Source organism: Chinchilla lanigera, unplaced genomic scaffold (assembly GCF_000276665.1).
Source record: "Chinchilla lanigera isolate Chin_1 unplaced genomic scaffold, ChiLan1.0 scaffold00047, whole genome shotgun sequence".
Lineage (NCBI taxonomy): Eukaryota > Metazoa > Chordata > Mammalia > Rodentia > Chinchillidae > Chinchilla > Chinchilla lanigera.
Genome location: NW_004955448.1, coordinates 15883952 through 15902208, shown reverse-complemented (window position 1 = coordinate 15902208; position 18257 = coordinate 15883952).

Sequence of the window (18257 nt, the reverse complement as noted above, 5' to 3'; positions counted from 1 at the left end):
CAGGTCGTGCGGGGCTGGGGAAGATTTATTTTGGCTCACAGTCTGTAGAGGGTTCAGTCCATCGCTGACTGTCTCCAAGGCTGGGTGGCATGCCACAGGGTTTCTCAGATCAGGCAAGAGGCAACAGCAGACCAGCAGCATGCTTTCCTCTGTCCGTTATATTCTGTCCAGGATATTTTCCCTTTGTGTGGGTGGCTTTCACCCCCAGGGTGGGGCACACTTAATCTTAGCATCACATCCTTAATCCCAGCACTACACACCCTACGTAGGCACCTCCGAAAAGCCCTATCTATTACCATTACTTTCAGGGGACATCTACTTGCGAGCCATAATGCTGGGACAGTGAACACTTAAATAAGATACCATTTGGCTGCTTCCATTTTTCTCAGAAAAACAAAAAATATTAGGTAAGGTGAGAATGGGAAAATCTCTTTTGAAATGAATGAACTAGTAAAAGGATCTTAGATTTCAGGGCAGGCAATTCAACATCTCAATTAAAATCGGTATTTGTGGTGTAAATAAAGGCTCATTAACTGTTTTTGTTGTGCTCTTCGACAAGCACCAAAGGCCACAGGAGAGATAAATACAGGTTTATCCATCTGGAGATTTTCTAATGAGTATATGAAGCAGGAGCCAAGGGATTCACGACATATACAAGGAAGAAGTGAAATCACTGGCTGTATAATTTATATGCTCAGCGGGGAAATACTTAGTAGAGGAGAGACAGAACAGTGTTAGCATGGTCAGATCAATGCATTGTAGGCTGGGATGATAGCTTAGTCGTAAAATGGCCAGTAGGACATTAGTACCAATGAATTAGGACCAGTTCTACAACAAATCAGAATTCATTTACTGTAAACAAGTGGTCCCCATAACAGGGCTGTGAGCTGGTCATCAGCAAAGGATTTAAATCCACATGAAGTTAGTAATGTAAATGAGTGATATGGACACACAACAGACATATTTCAAGGAATAGAACATTTTATATAATGTTAATATTTAAACGTATTAAAGGTGATAAATTCTATTACCTAGCTCTGGTAGAATGTTTCTGAGATAGGCGAAGTATGATTTCAATAAAGAGAGACTGTGTCAAGAAAAAATGTGTAGGGAGCATCAGGGGATCATCTATGTGGAAACTAAAATTAATAAAAATTAAAAAGAGAGTGTACCAACTGTCAGAGGTCAAATCTATAATAAATATCAGAAATGGTAGGAGAAGTCAGTAAGTGACTACATCATAGAGCACTATCAGGTGGTACAGTCTGATAAATGTGTCTGAAAAGCTCCAGATTTTGTGGAAAGGGACGAAAATGACCCACCAGCGATGGCAAGGCACAGCAGGAACACCTCTAACTGCTCCTGAGGAAAGATGAAAGACAACCAGCCACAACCTCAGCAAGCTACAGTGGAAACACTGCATTTAGGATAGCACCAGATTAAAGACAGGTAAGGAAAGGAAAGGAAAACAGATACCTTGACTAGATAGAGGATGGTTTTCTAAAAAACAATAGAAGATGCAGGGTGGGGGGTTGAGAACCGAAAAAAAGAGAATCTAAAACCTTATAGAAATGTCAGTGTAAAGGCCAGAGCAGATCTGAGAATCCTGTCCTTCACATGGCCATAAAGAATATACTAAGAAAATGAAAATTACCTGAGGACGCATGGTGCGGCTGCATGTGTGAAACTTGGGGAAAAGGATTTAGCATTGCTACCAAGAATTCTCAGTTTCTGAGGCTCTGTAGAAGTAATGGTTAGAAGTTTCTTTAAGATTAATTAATAGTTGAGTATCTATTTTTAATTTATAAAATAGATTGTAAAGAAAATGAAAAGTGCAAAGGAGCTGATATTCCTCAATTCACCCTGGATGTCTTACCTGGGCCACGTTTTGAGACTCCAGCACACTAATAAAATTTTAGGAGGAAGGGTTGGGGGAGGAGTGAAGAAAGAAGCCGTGCTGCGTCCATGTACCCAGTCCCATGATGAGTGTGTACTTCATACACTGCAAAAATCATAATAAAATGCTAAGGATAAAAAACAGTTCCACTGATATACTGACTTGCATGTAATCAATCCTTAAATAATGAATTACCTATCTTTTGTTTAACTGAAACTGAGCAAAAGTTTTTTTAATTATATCGCACAAAACTCTTTTGTATGAATTCATTTGTTTGGAAAATTATTCCTCTTCCTAGTTTAACATTGCTCTACAGCTTATTTTACCAAGGTAGAGACAAGCTGTCACAAGATTAATAGTGAAAAATATTCTATAAATTCTGGAAATGTATACTAGTGAGTTACATAATGTTATAGGTAGGTGTTTAATAGCACATAATTTTTTAGTTACAATGGTTATTTTAAGTGTATTTTAACATCATAAGAATGGTAAAGCTGTATATATAGTGCGTTAGTTTCATCATAAATTAAAATGTCCTCTCTGAAAACTTCCACATCAGCACAATAGATGAATGCTATTTCATCTTTTGAACCCTATGAAATAATTAAGTGTGCACCTATATATTTTGTTTTAGCTACTAAATAAGATTGTTTCACAGTATTTTTTATCAGTCCTTTCAGGTATCAAGGTCATCTCTTGGCTCAGATATTCTACACAGATCACAGGTCCTTCAGCCTCCGCAGATCTCAGCTCCGTTTCTCCGGCAAACGTCGTTTTCCACCTGTTCCTCAACTTGGAGCTTCTTCCCTCCCAGGTCATGTGCGTTTTCATCAGAGCATATTACCTAAGACCCCTGACTTCTGTTCTCCTGAGAATTGTTCCTAATTCAGTTGCTGTCACTTTTTCCAGGTAGCGGGCTGCACTGATATTTGTTATTATCTGAAAATACAACCCTAACATGAACCTTCTCCAAAACCGTGAGTTAACTTTATTAGAGAATAAATCCACTACCTTCTGATAAAAATCACACACTCTGACCTCAATGTCTTCTACTAGCATTATTTCTCAGTTAAATATCCATTTTGGATCTTAAACACGTGCAATGTTTAACATCTATGTATTGACATTCTCTGTCACGCTGCAGAGTACCTTTCTACTTTGTCGGTCTGGAGTGGCTTCTAGTGAAGTGAGTCCCGCTAAAACCTCTCATTCTATTACTTGTATTGTTAGTGAGAGATAGCTTCCCGCACAGACTGCCTGGGCTTCCATCTAGGCTTTTCTGGTTCCTCATCTATAAACTTGGGAAATTGATAGCTGTTATTTCAGAGTACTGATATGAACACTAAACAGTTGAATGCACGGAAATATACTGCTTGCCATTGAGTAGGGTTATATTTATTGGAATTACCATTGTTTTTAATTTATTCGTTATTATGAATGTAAACACTTAAATGCTCTTTTCTCTGAGGATTTTCACTCTTCCAGAAATATATAAATATGGACCTGCTGTTTCCATTACATATGTATTTTATTGGATAATAGTGATATCATGAATTTTAAGAAAATGTGTTAAACATTTTAACGTTTTTGAAGATAGAATGCACATTAATATGGATGGCATTCGTAAGTCATGTTGGCATAGATCGACACCATGAGGATTCACATTTCTTCTCTAGTCGTTTAGGTACCAGTAACCTGACAACAATTTCATATGCTGTCTGCTTGAGGTTTTTCTGACTACACTAACAGTGAGAATTCAGATTGCAAATTGTATGAGGTAATTCCTAGTGATTTAAATATTTAGGAAAAGTTTTGCCATTTTACCAAATGTAAAGAATAAGACCTGTGATTTTCAATTTTTTCCTTTTCTTGTATTATTTAATTTATTGATTAATCTGCAAGAGAGAAAAAGACGAGAATATTCCCTTCCTTCCAGAGCGCGACCCCACAGGATCACTGGGAATATTCTCTTCTTTTTCTCTCTCCTTTCTGTTTCCCCTGGGATGAACGACTTTCCTACAGGATTTTTTTCACCCTGTTGTTTCCACCTTTGAATTAACGACCAATAGATTGAATTATCTAAAAAACGAACTAAAAGTTGTCCTATGCACGTAAATATTTGTGGAACATAAAATTTAGGTTTGTATTGTTGAAAAGTGTAATCATAAGAAGAGGCTAAAATATTTTTCATTACTTAGATGTACAGACTTTAAATGGAAAATCAGGAGAAACATTTTGGCTACAAAAGTAATAAACATTATTCCATACACTTACATTCCTATAAGATAAAAAATGAACTATTACACAACCGTATTCAAAGATGTGCAACAAATCTGTCATTGAAAATCATCAAATATGTAAAGAGCAACGTATGGGTGTAATAAACGACCCATATTCCCAAGCCTACCGTCTTTCCTGTAGCTATATTGCACTTTAACTGATGACACCCCCACTAAAACCCAGACATAGCGTATAAATTCTATAATTTCCATAAAAGGTAGAAAGCTATTGTGGCTGATTAATCTAAAGAACCTCAGCATTTTCAGTATTCTCTAAGTCCAACAACAAACGCACATGAAAAAATGAAGACTGCATTCTGGCAAAAAAAAAAAAAAATCATTGTTTTCAGATGTTTAGAAAAGAATATACATACAAAGAAGAAAAAGAGAACGATATGGATAATTAAATAATCATAAATATATAAGAAGTTTATTTGGCTTCATCAGTGCAAAATATATTTAATAAAGATGAATTATATAAGTGTATATTTATATGTTACATGTTTATTATTTTCCCTAAATTCTGTAAAATAAATATAGATAATGCAGTGAACATATTTATAAAAGAATGATTTCACTTGAGAGTTCTTTAATAAGTACTCACTTGAATCTCTAATGTTACTCTTTTCAAAATTACTATAAAGATGAACCAATGAATAATTTAAGAATAACTGCTGTATATTTCTGTTCTTCATATGATGTTTTGAAATCTCGAATTGAAACCAGTATACCATTTTGTCTATGATTACAGTAGTCACTGAAATATGAGCCCATTCATAAAGAAATAACAAAAAAGCATTAGAGTTACTTTATGTCAGTAAATTTTGCACATATAAATATTGTGTGATAGATTCGATAATAGAGGAAGCTGGACAGCCAAAACAAAAAATACTGATAAATATTTGGATTCCAGAATGTGACTTTATAGATCGCTAATTTTTATTTTCTCTGTTATGTTTTCTTTCATATTAGGCTCCTTGATCTCTAACACACAAAACTCTAACAAGTTTTTCTTGCCTTCATTTAAATCTAATTATGCCCTCCATTAAAAAGACAGTAATAATATTAATATGCAATGAGATTTGAAAACAAAAGCAGAACAGCAGTGATTACAGTAGAATTTTCCCAGCCATATAGGACGTTTGTGAACAGCTGCGCATTGGCCTGCGTGTGTTACAATAAAATCTTTATTTGCAAGCTGTGAAATGGGAAGATGGAAATATTCTCAATTCTAAGACATTGTTTCCTTTTGTCTTTCCATTTTTATTAGTACATTTTTGCACTAGATAGTGACCACATGCTTTGTGGGCAGTTAGTACATGTCCATAACACATCTCATAAGACATCTTTTCCTGTCTTCCTCCCTTTCTCTCCTCTGCCTTTATTCATGTCTTCTCCATAGCTGCAAAATATTTACCACCTTTTTCTTGTTATCTATCTTTTGTTTTGCTCTTTAATGTTTTTACACTTTGAGTTTCTCCTATAAAAGAAACCATTGAATGCTTAAGCTTGTGTCTGATTTATTTCACTCAACATTATTCTCTCAAAGTGCACCCAGTTTTCTTTATTCCTTTCGTTAGAGGACAGTAGTACTCCACTGTTCATCAATTCAACCTTTTGAGGAACCTCAAGTAGTGGACACGTTGTAAACCGAAAGACTGGACAAGGAGTTGCAGGTCCCACCCACCACATCAGTAACTCGTTTTCTGAGAAACACTGAGCCCTGAAAATCACCATTCTTTATGAATGGTTAATTCACTTTAAGTACATTATATGCTTTTTAAAAAATGCAGGAAGGAAGATGAATATTAAAAGTTACATACCAAAATTTAATAAAGTCATATCCAGTGATGGGGATTATGCATATATTTCACTTTGACTAGTTCCTAAAATTTTATAATGACTGATGTGCTTACTTATATTGTTTATGTTGCAATATTTCTTCACTTTTATTCTATATAACTGTCCCTTAAAATGATGAAATTATAGTGTTACCTCTTTGAAGATTTTTTTGTTATCCTCGAGTGCTAAGAAGTCCGTAGAACATTCGAATATGGGACTATTTGCCCTAACTTATATTTTAATATTAGAAACTTTATCTTTTTTACTTATTCCTCAGAGAGATGTTTGTGAATCATTTTTTCAGGGGAACTTTATATTCACAAATCCTATGTTACTATCCCAGAAATTATTTAAAATTGTAACTTAGATTTAATCTGATTAAATTAGGATAAGCCTGAGAACTACATAATTTCCATCTACAGAACAGTGAGTAAATAAAACATGCCCTGTGTATGCTCTGTGATCCTACATATTTGTTAAAGGCAGCAATCAGTACATCTATAACTACATTTTAAATAATATTGGTAAGAAAAGCAAAAAGAAAATCACTCTAAAACAATATGCTTATGTAAATCAAAACTTTACACACCGATAATTAAGTACTATTTTTTTCAATTATATACACACACTAACATATATCTAAACTTATTTGGAGGAGAAGAATTGGAATGAGTTTAAGATATATAAATTTATACTATCATAAATGTATGTGTACCTTTGAAAAGGCAGATAGTTGTATAGATCATTTGTTCTTAACTGAGAAACACAATAATCTCAATTCTTCACTCTTTCATCAGTTATTATTATTTTTTTTTTTTTTTGGTTTTGGTTTTTCTCCGGTACCGGGAACCGAACTCACTACCTTGCACTTGCCAGGCAGGCGCTTTTGCCACTGAGCTAAATCCCCAGCCCCTTTTCATCAGTTATTGATTACCACAGTAATTCGGCACAACAAACCATGACAAAACAGAATGGTCTGAAAAATGATAACTTATTTTGTGTATTGACCTGGGAAATTCACCTGGGCGGTTTTTGTTTTTGTGGTTTGCTGGTTTGTTTTACCCGGGCTCCCTTGCATATTGGGGGAGAGCTGAGCTGTGTGTCTGGGCTTAGGGGAATGGGCTATGACAGGCTTTGTTTCATTTCTCTCTCACATCCTCCCAGGGGACCAGGCTCTATGTATTGTCACAGGAGGGTCAAAGATGCACCAATTCCTCTCCACCTGGTGCTTTCTTCTCATTACTAGTATAGCAAGGGCCAAAGCAAGTACATAGCTGACCTCAGAATTAAGGTGTGGGGAATTCTGTACTGTTTGTTACACGGCAGAGGTCTAAGGTCATATTTCAGAGAGTACGTATTTAGTACAGGTAAAAGATTAGAGCCAATAGTGCAACCAGCAACTCATGCTTTACATTTTATTGGCTGTAGAGTAAACAATTTACTGTACTTCATTTTAAAAATTAATACAGTTGGATACATTTTATATTTTTACTTATTCCTGATCAAAATAAGCAAATAAAAGTAAGACAACATAAATTAGGGTCTTCTATGTACTTATCAGACATAAGTACAAAGCAATATACCCAGTATAGTTCATTGCAGTTCAAAACTTTCACATATGAATCTGCTTAGTCATTAAATGTGTTTAAAGATACATGACTAAAAGCTATGTTGCTATTATGTGAGGTTACTATGATTGTAAATCTTCTTGCTTTTGTGCATTGACTGATCAAGTTCTATTTTCAGGATGTAAATTCTGTACCCAGGCATACAAAGCAATAATTTGATAGGAATCTGTGAAAAAATTGGGTAATTTTACAGAACATCTAATACAAATTTTCTGAAGAACATTCATTATGATGTCAATGTCATTAAAATTTCTCTGATCAACTGGTACTGGGGGAAAAAGTATTTAACATAGGTAAATTTAACCCAGGAAAATAAACACAAATGTTCTTTGTAGTTTCTTCCTGCAACTATTATCAGAATATTCTTAAATAGTACAATTTATATTTTATTTTTCTAGTGTGATGTAAATCACCTATCACTGATTGTACTGGTAATTGGATTTTCATGTTATGAGTAGATGCTGAAGAAACAAAATTAGATGTCACATGAACTAGAATTTGTAAAAGAAATAATAGAACAAAACAATTAAATGCGGAAGAGATAATCAAGGAATTGTGCAGTTTCAAATAACTGAGTGACTTAAGAAGGGTTTTCCATGGATATAGGATTTGAAAAGGAAAGAGATAGAACACAGAGATCTGATCTTAAAAATCATTTGGTCTTTAACTGAGAAAACTTGAAGCCCAACACATTATTCCAGAATCCGCAAAAAAGTTAAGGACCCTAACTAAGGAATTAAACTAAAAAAGCTTAATATTGGGAATTGAATTTATCCAGTAAAACTTTTGAAAACAAGTTATATTGTAGGAGGATGTTCTTTTGAATTAGCTCTGAGGCAGTTTTAAATTTCTATTTAATCAGCCCACCATTACTGGGTATTAATCTAAGGTATTAATTTTGCTATGTACTGCTAATCTCTCCAAGAACTTTTAACATAAAAGTATGTGCACAGGAGATGGCATCTATTTTCATTTTTCTGCTTAAAAATGTATTAATTTTACTAGTAAGATAATGTGGAGCTTAATTTTAGCTGTGAACATGTCTAAACCATAGTGCCAAGTTGTTTTATCAATCTAGATGTTACTGTAAAAGTATTTTGTAGTTGTTATCTCTTTTTGGAGGGGGTACTGATTATCAGCTCCAAGGGCATTGAGTTATCCTCCAGACCAATTTCGATTTATTTTATTTTATTTTATTTATTTTATTTTATTTTATTTTATTTTAATTTTGAGGCAGGGTTTCACTAAGTTAACCAGTTTGGCTTCAGAGCTGCGGTTCTTTTTCCTCAGTCCCTAAAGAAGCTCAGATTATGGGTATGGACTATCGTTCTCAGCTAGTTACTGATGTTTACATAAACTAGACTTTGAATAAATAATACATTGTCCTCCATAAGGTAAGTGAATCCCATTCAGCAGCAGAGGTTTTAAGAGGAAAGGGTTAGTTTCTCCAAATAAGAACAAATTCTGTCCTGAGTGCAAAATATAAATTCTGTATGTATTTCCGCATTTCACACTTAAAACTTTAATACTGTCTTCCACAAGCACTTCCGGTTCCCCTGCCTTCTTCCGGTTTTCCAACACCTACAATTTCTTGAGTCAGAATTAGTTTGTTTATTTTTCAAAATAACTTCTCTTTTTCTATCTTATATTTTTATATATGAATTGAATGCCATTATAGAACGCAAGTCTTCAATCTGTTTTACTTTAATGTACCAGAAATCAAAGCAAGAACCTATATAAGTAAGGAAGAGAAGAGTAATGTGAACGACCAGGTTAGGTCCAAATTCATAGAGAATCAATTAAAAAATTGCTCAAAAGCCCTATATTATTTAAAATAGATTCATGTTTTAAAAAGTAACCCACTTATTCCTCCTTGGGTCAAAGTTATAAGGACTGTTTCCTCTATTTAAAAAACACTATGGTTCCTTTTAGTGATTAACTTATTAAAAAAATTTAACTGATGTTGAAATGTATATTTTTGAATACTCCATGTACAGTACTTGCAAGTCTTGTGTTTTATGAAGTTTCATGCCATAAGCCAAATTCTAAAATAAAGATTAAGGAGATTTTATGCATAGTTACTTCCCTCTAAAGAACTATTAAATACTTCATCCTTTTACAGAGAAAATTTGCCACTAAAAATTGTTCGGTACAATGTCAAGAGGCTGGTGATGTAGCTTGGTGCTACACACCTATTTCACATGCATAAAGCAATGAGTTTCATATCTAGCGTCTCACACAAAAGATAAAGTTGCAATGGTGCAATTTGAGTAGTGGTACATTTTTAACTTTCATTTTAAAAATATAATAAGACATAATGATAAGATAACTAAGTTACATGTCAAACAATGTGATCATTGGTAAAAGTAGGGCAGATCAATGAAACAGAAGTGACATAGAATAAAATTTATTTGAAATGAAACACCTGAATCTTCACATTATCTTATACCAGGCAAAATGAACAAAATGGTGGTTAGTTGTCGAAATATAAACTGTTAATATTTTTAATAGTTACTGGTGTGTAATATACTCTGTCACAATTCACAAATAAAAATGGAACATAGACTATTAACTAAAGGAATGGGCTTGGGGAGGAGGAGGGAGAGGAATGGGGAATAAAAATAAGGAAGGAAGGTGAGTGTGATCAAAGAACATGCACCACGTGTGATTGAAAATATCACAGTGAGAAACATTGTGTTAACTGTAAGAGTAAGTTTAAAAAAAACAAGAAGTATATTAAACACATCTATTTTTATCCCTCTTGTTTTTGTTGTTCTGTATAATTGTAAATTTATTTTAAATATTTTAACTTTTGTTTTGTTTTAGTTTAGTTCACTTTTACATTAAAAAGACTGTTAATAAAAAAATTGGAGAGATTATCAATAAAGGTTTGGAAATTGTAATGCAGAAAGGAAAACTCCAGGAGAATAAAATTAGAGACTCCTGATGAGATTCAGAGATTTATAATATTAGCAAAATATTATCTTTCTAGCAGTAACTAGAACATCAAAAATTGAACACTGAGTAACACTAGAGTCTGGACTTCTATCTTCTACCACAAATGGGGACACAGTATCCTGGAATTTATTAGGTGAATCTCAAGATTTTCTGGAGAATCTGAAACACTCTGCAGACAGTGACAAAAAGGGAACTGCGGCAAAAGGCTATTCTTATTGCACCAGCAAAAGGAAAACTCTGTCAGGTATTTTGCTTGGTTTCAAAGCCCCAATTATGCTGTAGACTAGGACTGGGTGCAGGAACTGTGACAAGCAGGTTCTCCACTGTCCAAAGTCCTAATACTGCAGGCGTTGAAAAGTGGAGGTCATTGAAATGAAAGACATGATCCAGGGACTGTCGATTCCATAGGTACTAGTTGTTTCAAAGATTTACCAACCTCAGCTTTCCCAGAATTTGAGTAACAATTTTAAGACTGTGCCAAAAGAAGAGGCACTGGTCTCATCAAATCTTTGGTGAGTTCAGAGCAGCAAGCGACCCCCACTTTGATCTGTGCATCATGGGTTTTAGCTCAGCTGCAGTCATTCATTTTTACTTTCCACTGTCACCTCAAGTGGTTGAAGAGGATAAACTGTCAATAAACATCATAATCCAAGGCTAGGAAATCTGTGGGGAGACGACCTCAGTATTTATTATCCACAGAAGTCCAGGTACAATGGAAGAGGGTTAAAAGCCCCATTCCAAAGAGAGGTATAGGGAAATAAAAATAGCAAGCAAGACTAGAACCCATTCAGTCCTTTAGCTCCATGCCCAGCATCCAAGGTAACGAGATACATTTAGGAGGGCATGCACAGCCCTGCCTGTCTGACTTTGTGAGTTGCAATCCACAAAGCCTCTCTCCTGGATGGTCAAAAGTCTCCCAAAGGCTTCCTTCTCCACATATTCCACATCTCAGATTCCCTACATCCTGCGGTCTCTGCTTCAATGTCCGTTCATTACCATAGCTTCATGCTTACACCTCTGTGGATAAACACTTCTGGGCTTTCATACCTTCTTGTGAGATCTTGCTGAAAGCCTCTGTGACTTACATCTTTCACATTCTGCATGCTCCGCCCAATGAAAACAACATCACCTGGATGATTTAAGGTTGAGTGCAGGCTCAAGTAGATGTCAGATTCCTTGAGCCTCGGTTCTGTGAATCTGAGTGCTTAAGTGGTTGAGCATGGTGAAATCAGTCCTATGGAACCAATTCCCTATGCAGCCCTTTTTGAGCACCAGTCACAGGACTCTTTTCTCAAGTGAAACATTTATGCTTTTGCATCCTTGTGCACGGGGTAAATTGAGTCTTGCTGGTTTTTGATATGCTTTCAAGGCATCTTTCTTTTTCTCCAAGTTCAAAATACTTGGATGACATGGAGCACATCTTAGTAGCACTAATCTGTTGAGCAAAGTTAAATTTTTCTGACACAAATATAAGTGTTTCATATCTTTCTGCCCTGCTTTTTGCCCCTGATTCTCACTATAAATCTAGCTAAAAGCAGCCAGCAGTACCCATATCACAGCCCAAAAGTTGAGCTGTTCAAAACTTCTTTCACTAGATTAAGTAGTTCATTGCACCTAATCTCAGTCTCCTGAAAAGTCTCAGTATAAGAAAAACATACCCACATTTTCTGTCAAAGTGCAACACAGAAACCTTATGTCAATAGAACCTTGTTCCCAACTAGATCCTCGTGAGCCTAGTCTTATTCTCCATGTTCTTAGCAGCATTCTAGTTTTCTGAACAATAACCAGAGTTACATGCTAAGCTACGCTCACACCATCCTAGCCTTTCTGTGTTCCACATCTCCAAACGTTTTCACACACCTCCCACAAACCAGTTTCAAAGGCTACTGGACCACGTGGTCAGGTACAGTCACAGCAGTGACCCTACTTCTTGATACCAATTTCCTGTATTAATTTTCCAATTGCTTGAAAAAAATCACTGACACCACTTAGAGGAGGAGAGGCTTAATTTTCCTCTTGTTTCTAGAGGTCTCAGAACATGATCAGGTTGTTCCAAAGATGCTCCAAGTTCAAGCATCATGGCAGAAGGGAATCACGGCAAAACAACTTACTTTATAGTGCTTGGAAACAGAGGTAGGAATCAGATGTAGAGCCTAAGTTTATTTCCTGTGACCCATCAGGCACATCCAGGACAGAATCACAATTAGTATCCCAAACTGTTACATATTGTCATGCTGTTCATTTCCATTTGCACAGTGGATCAGGATAACTGATGTCTGATCTTAAAAAGGCTTAGGAAATTAACCCCATTTGAACAATTTTATTTTTAAAATATATTGCCCAGTCTTAGTGCCTCAGCAATCTAGTTGTGCATTTATTTCTTAAACATTGGTTCTTCTATGTTAGCATTTCCATCAGCTACAAATATTTCTCCAGCAATACATTCTCTTTGGCTTACCATTAAAAATTGTGAAGTCATTCACAAAATGAGTCCCATTGGGAAAAATTAAGCTCCGAAGTGATGAAGTACACTGAAATTAAATTTTTAAAGACATGATCAGAGAAAAGTGAAAGCTCTGATATTTTGATGTCTATATGAATAAGGCTTTTCTGGGGTAACATTTTCTTGAAAGAGCTATTTTCTATTTTAACTAAAAAAATAGAAGTCATTATTCTGATCAACAATATTTAGCACTCTTAAAATGTTCAGTAATTTAATTAGGAATGAAGACACTTTATCTCATCCAGTTTATTACACAATTTGAAACTGACTGTTGTAATGTAGAAAAGACAGGGAATAGCTGTGGCAAGAAAATTAAAGAAGAGAATTTTAAGACTGTGGAAATATTCTCAACACTGAAATGTAACACGCATGACACTGCGACTTTGTCAAACCCATGGAACTTTACAGTCAAGATCGGTAGGGAGCGTAAATAAGTAAGCAAATTAAAGAGATCTCATTCAGGAAGTAAGAAAGACTACAGGAAAAAATCAGAACCCTTGTAGAAGAACTTAGTTGTGTTCCAAACATTATAACCCATCAAAGAAACTCTGTATAATGGCCCTAGTGCAACTGATTAATTTATATCCCAGAGAGAACAGGAAACCACACTACACGGATTGAATAATTACTGTTAAACTGAGGGATAGGAGTCGTGTTTCTCACTGTTGGTGTACTAAGTTATAGACAGAGGAGAAGACATAGCTCCAAAGATCCATACAATGCTATCTTAGAGTTGTATAATCTACTTAAAGTCATGTTCATATTAACATAATGCGTGTAGGTCCATGCAGAAATATTCATAGACATAGATGCACAGAGGACCCACTAGGCTTATCAACTTGCCGTAATGAAATGCCATACACGAGGCAGCATTAAAAACAGAATGTAATTCTCGTGATTTGGAGAATGAGCAGTTCAAGGTCCGCGTGCTGGTTGATATCACGCCTCACAAGGATCCTCTGTTCTCTTCACTGATAGACGGTGCCTACACACTGTGCTATTATGTGGTGGAAACAATGAGAAAGCTCTGGCTTTTCTTCATGTGAGAACAGACATTTTAGTAATGCTCCAATTTTGACTTCCTTTAGCCTTAATTCCCTTATAAAAGCCCTATGTCCAAAGACAGTCATATGGGAGGGGTGAGTGAAGATTCAGCTTCTGAATATCAGACTCACACAGTTCAATCCACAGCATAAAAGATAATGTACATCCATTATTTATTTTCTAAAGCAGACTCTGGCCAAAGAACCATTCCCCTGGAGACGTGGAGGATTCTAAGCTTGGAATGTCTTGGAGCTCTGTCCACCACAATGCACAAAGCACACAAAAACCACCTACACAGAGTAACAAGTTTTACAAATGGACAGAGAAGTCAGTTGAAAGAGTTCAGTGTCTCAGTAGGAAAACTTTGAGGAAAAAGAAACATGGATTAGATTGTAGTCCTAAGTGTAAATAAGAATCTATGAGTCACATCAAAATAAATTATTGAAAATATAAAAGATGGACAATGGACAATTTAAGAAGAATTATAGATATCTTATGAATATTCCCTCTCCAAGAAAATAGGGAAAATTTCTGAAAGTTTAAAGAGTTACTGGGTACAGGGACTTTCTGTTAAAGAATAAAATGAGGAAAATGGGAAAGTGTAACAAATTATATTTAAAGTGTATATCATAATTCAAAAACTTTATTATCATTCTCCTAAGAACAATATTCCTTACAAGATATTAATGTAGAATATTAGCATTTATATGTTGTATGATGTGTGATATTTCTCTTCCAGTATCTCTACCTATCATTTATAAATTTAATCATTTATAAATTTAAGGAGATTTTATGTTATAAAATAATTAAGTTTATTGGTACATGTTTGATATATAGAACGATCACATTCTCATAGAAAACTTGTACCTGTATATGATTTTGTTTGTCTTTTTGAGATGGTCTCTTTGTGCAGTTCAAGCTGGTCTTGAGTTCACTTTATAACCCATGCTAGCCTCGAACTCGCAACATGCTTGGCAAATTAATATAAGATGCAGTCTTTTTTTTAGCACTGGGAATCGAATTCAGGACTTTGTGCTTGCTGGGTAGGCCCCTGTGCTGCTGAGCTATGTCCCTGGCATACGATACACCTTGATTCTGCATTTTTGCCAATTCACCTACCCTCCCTTCAACTCCTCTTCCCCTCATTCTTTACAAAATCTTTGTTTCAATTTTTTTTCCTTTTTTCTCATTTTTCTTTCTTTTCCCTTCCTTCCTTCCCCCTCTTTCCTCCCTAGTATCCTTTCTCATTTAAAAATTTTCTCCTGTTTTACAATACCTGTTATACATTATGGTCCATATTTACACTTTTGGTTTCTCACATCAGAGAAATAATGCAACATTTACATGTATGAGTCTGATTTATTTTAAGAGTATGGTCTCCAGGTGCATCCATTTACCTAGAAATAGCTAATGTTTATCCTTCTTGATGGCTCAGTAGTACTCTGTTGTTTGAAAAAAAGTATATCTTTTCTTTATCTATTCATTGATTAATAGGCATTTGTGTCATGCCCAAGAGTTGCTATTACAAACTGTGCTGCTAGAACACGGATGTGCATCTATCATTGTGCTATGATGTTTTTAGTCCTTTTTGGAAGATACCAAGGAGGGGAATAGCTGGGTCAAAAGAACTTTTAGATTTAGCTTCTATAGGAATCTCCTCACTGATTTCCACAGTGGTTGCAGCACTGTAACACCCTCTTGAACAACAAATGGATCGTGCATGAAATTAGAAGAAATTGGACAGTTTCTACCATTGAACGACAATGCAGTACAACATGCTGGAACTTATGGGACATAATGAAAACAGTCCTATAAGGGAAATTTATGGTGGTGAGCTCTCATACTAGGAAAACAGCTCAAACGAACAACTTAACGTTGAGCCTAGAATTTCTGTAAAAACACTAAGTCAAGTCCAAAGCTTGTAAGAGGGAGGAAATTATAAAGATCAATGCATGAATTAATGCAATTGAGACCAAGAAAACAATAGAAAAAATGAATGCATTGAAGAGCTGGCTCTTTGACAGATTAAATAAAATGGATAAACCCTTTGCCAATCTTATCAAAAAAGAGAGAAAGGACTCAAATCCATACAATTAGGAATGAAAAGGCTGAAATCACAACAGATCCTACAGAAATCTAGAAGATCATCAATACCTACTTCTAGAACCTTTATTCTAATAAGATGGAAAACACAGGAGAAATATGCACATTTCTAGACACATATGAATTACCTAAGCTGAATCAAGAAGATATAAAAATTTTAAACAACCAAGTATCACTCAATGAAATGGAAAATATAATTAAAAACCTAGTAACAAAGAAAATCCCATGTCCTGGTGGTTTCACTGCTGAATTCTACAAGAAATTTAGAGATCTAATAGCACTACTCCTCAAACTTTTTAATGAAATTGAAAGGGAAGAAATGCTCCCAAAATCATTACTGGAAATAAGCATTTTCTGATACCAAAACATGAGAAGGAGCCAAACAAAAAAGAGAGCTCCAGGCCATCTCTCTAATGAACACAAACACAAAACCCCTTACTAAGATACTGGCAAACGGGCTGGGGATTTAGCTCAACAGCACAGTGCCTGCCTGGCAAGCACAAGGTCATGAGTTTGATTCCTGGTACTGGAAAAAAAAATAAAATTAATAAAATAAAATTAAAAAAAGATACTGGCAAACAAAACGCGTCAAATCGTCAAGAACATTATCACCACTGACCAAGTAAAACTCATTCCAGGATGCAGGGATGGTTCAATATAGACAAATCAACAAATGTAATACATCATATCAAGAAAGCCAAAGACAAAAATCACACAATCATCTCAATAGATACCAAAATAACATTTGACAAAGGCCAAAGATCATTCATGATAAAAACTCTACAGAAAATTAAAATTGATGATTTTTTAGCTAAATCCAATAAAAGTTATATGCAACAAACCAACATCCAGTATCACACTAAATGGTAAAAAAATGAAAGCTCTCACTCTAAAATCAGGAACAAGACAAGGATGTCCTCTGTCGCAACTCCTGTTCAATATAGTACTGGACACATTAGCTGAGCAATGAGACAAGAGAAAGAAATAATATTAGGAAATAGAAAAAGTTAAATTATCATTATTTGCAGGTCATACGATACTCTACATAGAAGACCCCAAAATCTCCACTAGAAGACTTCTAAATTTAAGGGTAATTTAAAATAAAATTTCATTCTGGATAAGGAATACTACAAAAAAATCTATTTTATTATATCTTAATGAAAAAATTAAATGTTTTCCACAACTTTTAAATTACTAAACATAAAAGAAATGAAAAGAAAAGCTACATAATGGGGGAAGATACTAGGGGAAAGACACTTCAAGACCTAGAAGGAAAAAAATATTTGAATCTTGTACCAAAAAAAGCAACACAAAGAGAAGAGAAATTTTGTAGAAGGTTTAGTCCTGAAGCTGTGGAAAGTTGAGAAATCACATCAGAGAATTTCTGTTTTACTGTGCAAGGTGGGATAACATCTGCATGAAGTAACTTGTGTAAGATTTGTATACTAATGCAGTGATTATTTGGAAGAGTTATAAGGTTATGTAAATATTGTACATTTTTAATACTTCTTTTAATATTGTTAGCATTCATCACTGGATATTTTTCAGAGGGTGCTGATTGCTTAACAGTTACTTAACACTACCTGGAGTGTACAATAGTGTTATCATTTTATTTTATTACTCAAACAGCTACAATTTAAATGATTGACTACTCTGTCAGTCTGACTTATCTGTTGCTTTAGCATCTCCCCTCAATTTGCTTTTCTTTTTTGTTTTTTTTTTGGGGGGGGGGTACTAGGAATCAAACTCAGGACCTAGTGCTTGCCAAGTAGGCTTGGTACCACTGAAGTATATCCCTGGGCCTCCCCTCAATTTTCCTTAGTAAATCTTTACGGAAAATCCTTAAAAATCCAGAAATTAAATTTGCCCTATCTCTTCCCTTTCTAGGTATCTGTGCAGAAAAGTTAAAGACATTTTATTAGAGGAATAGAAACATACCTATGTTAATAGCACCAAAACTCATAGTAGTTGAATCTTAAAGTGCCCTATATGCTCCTCAACAG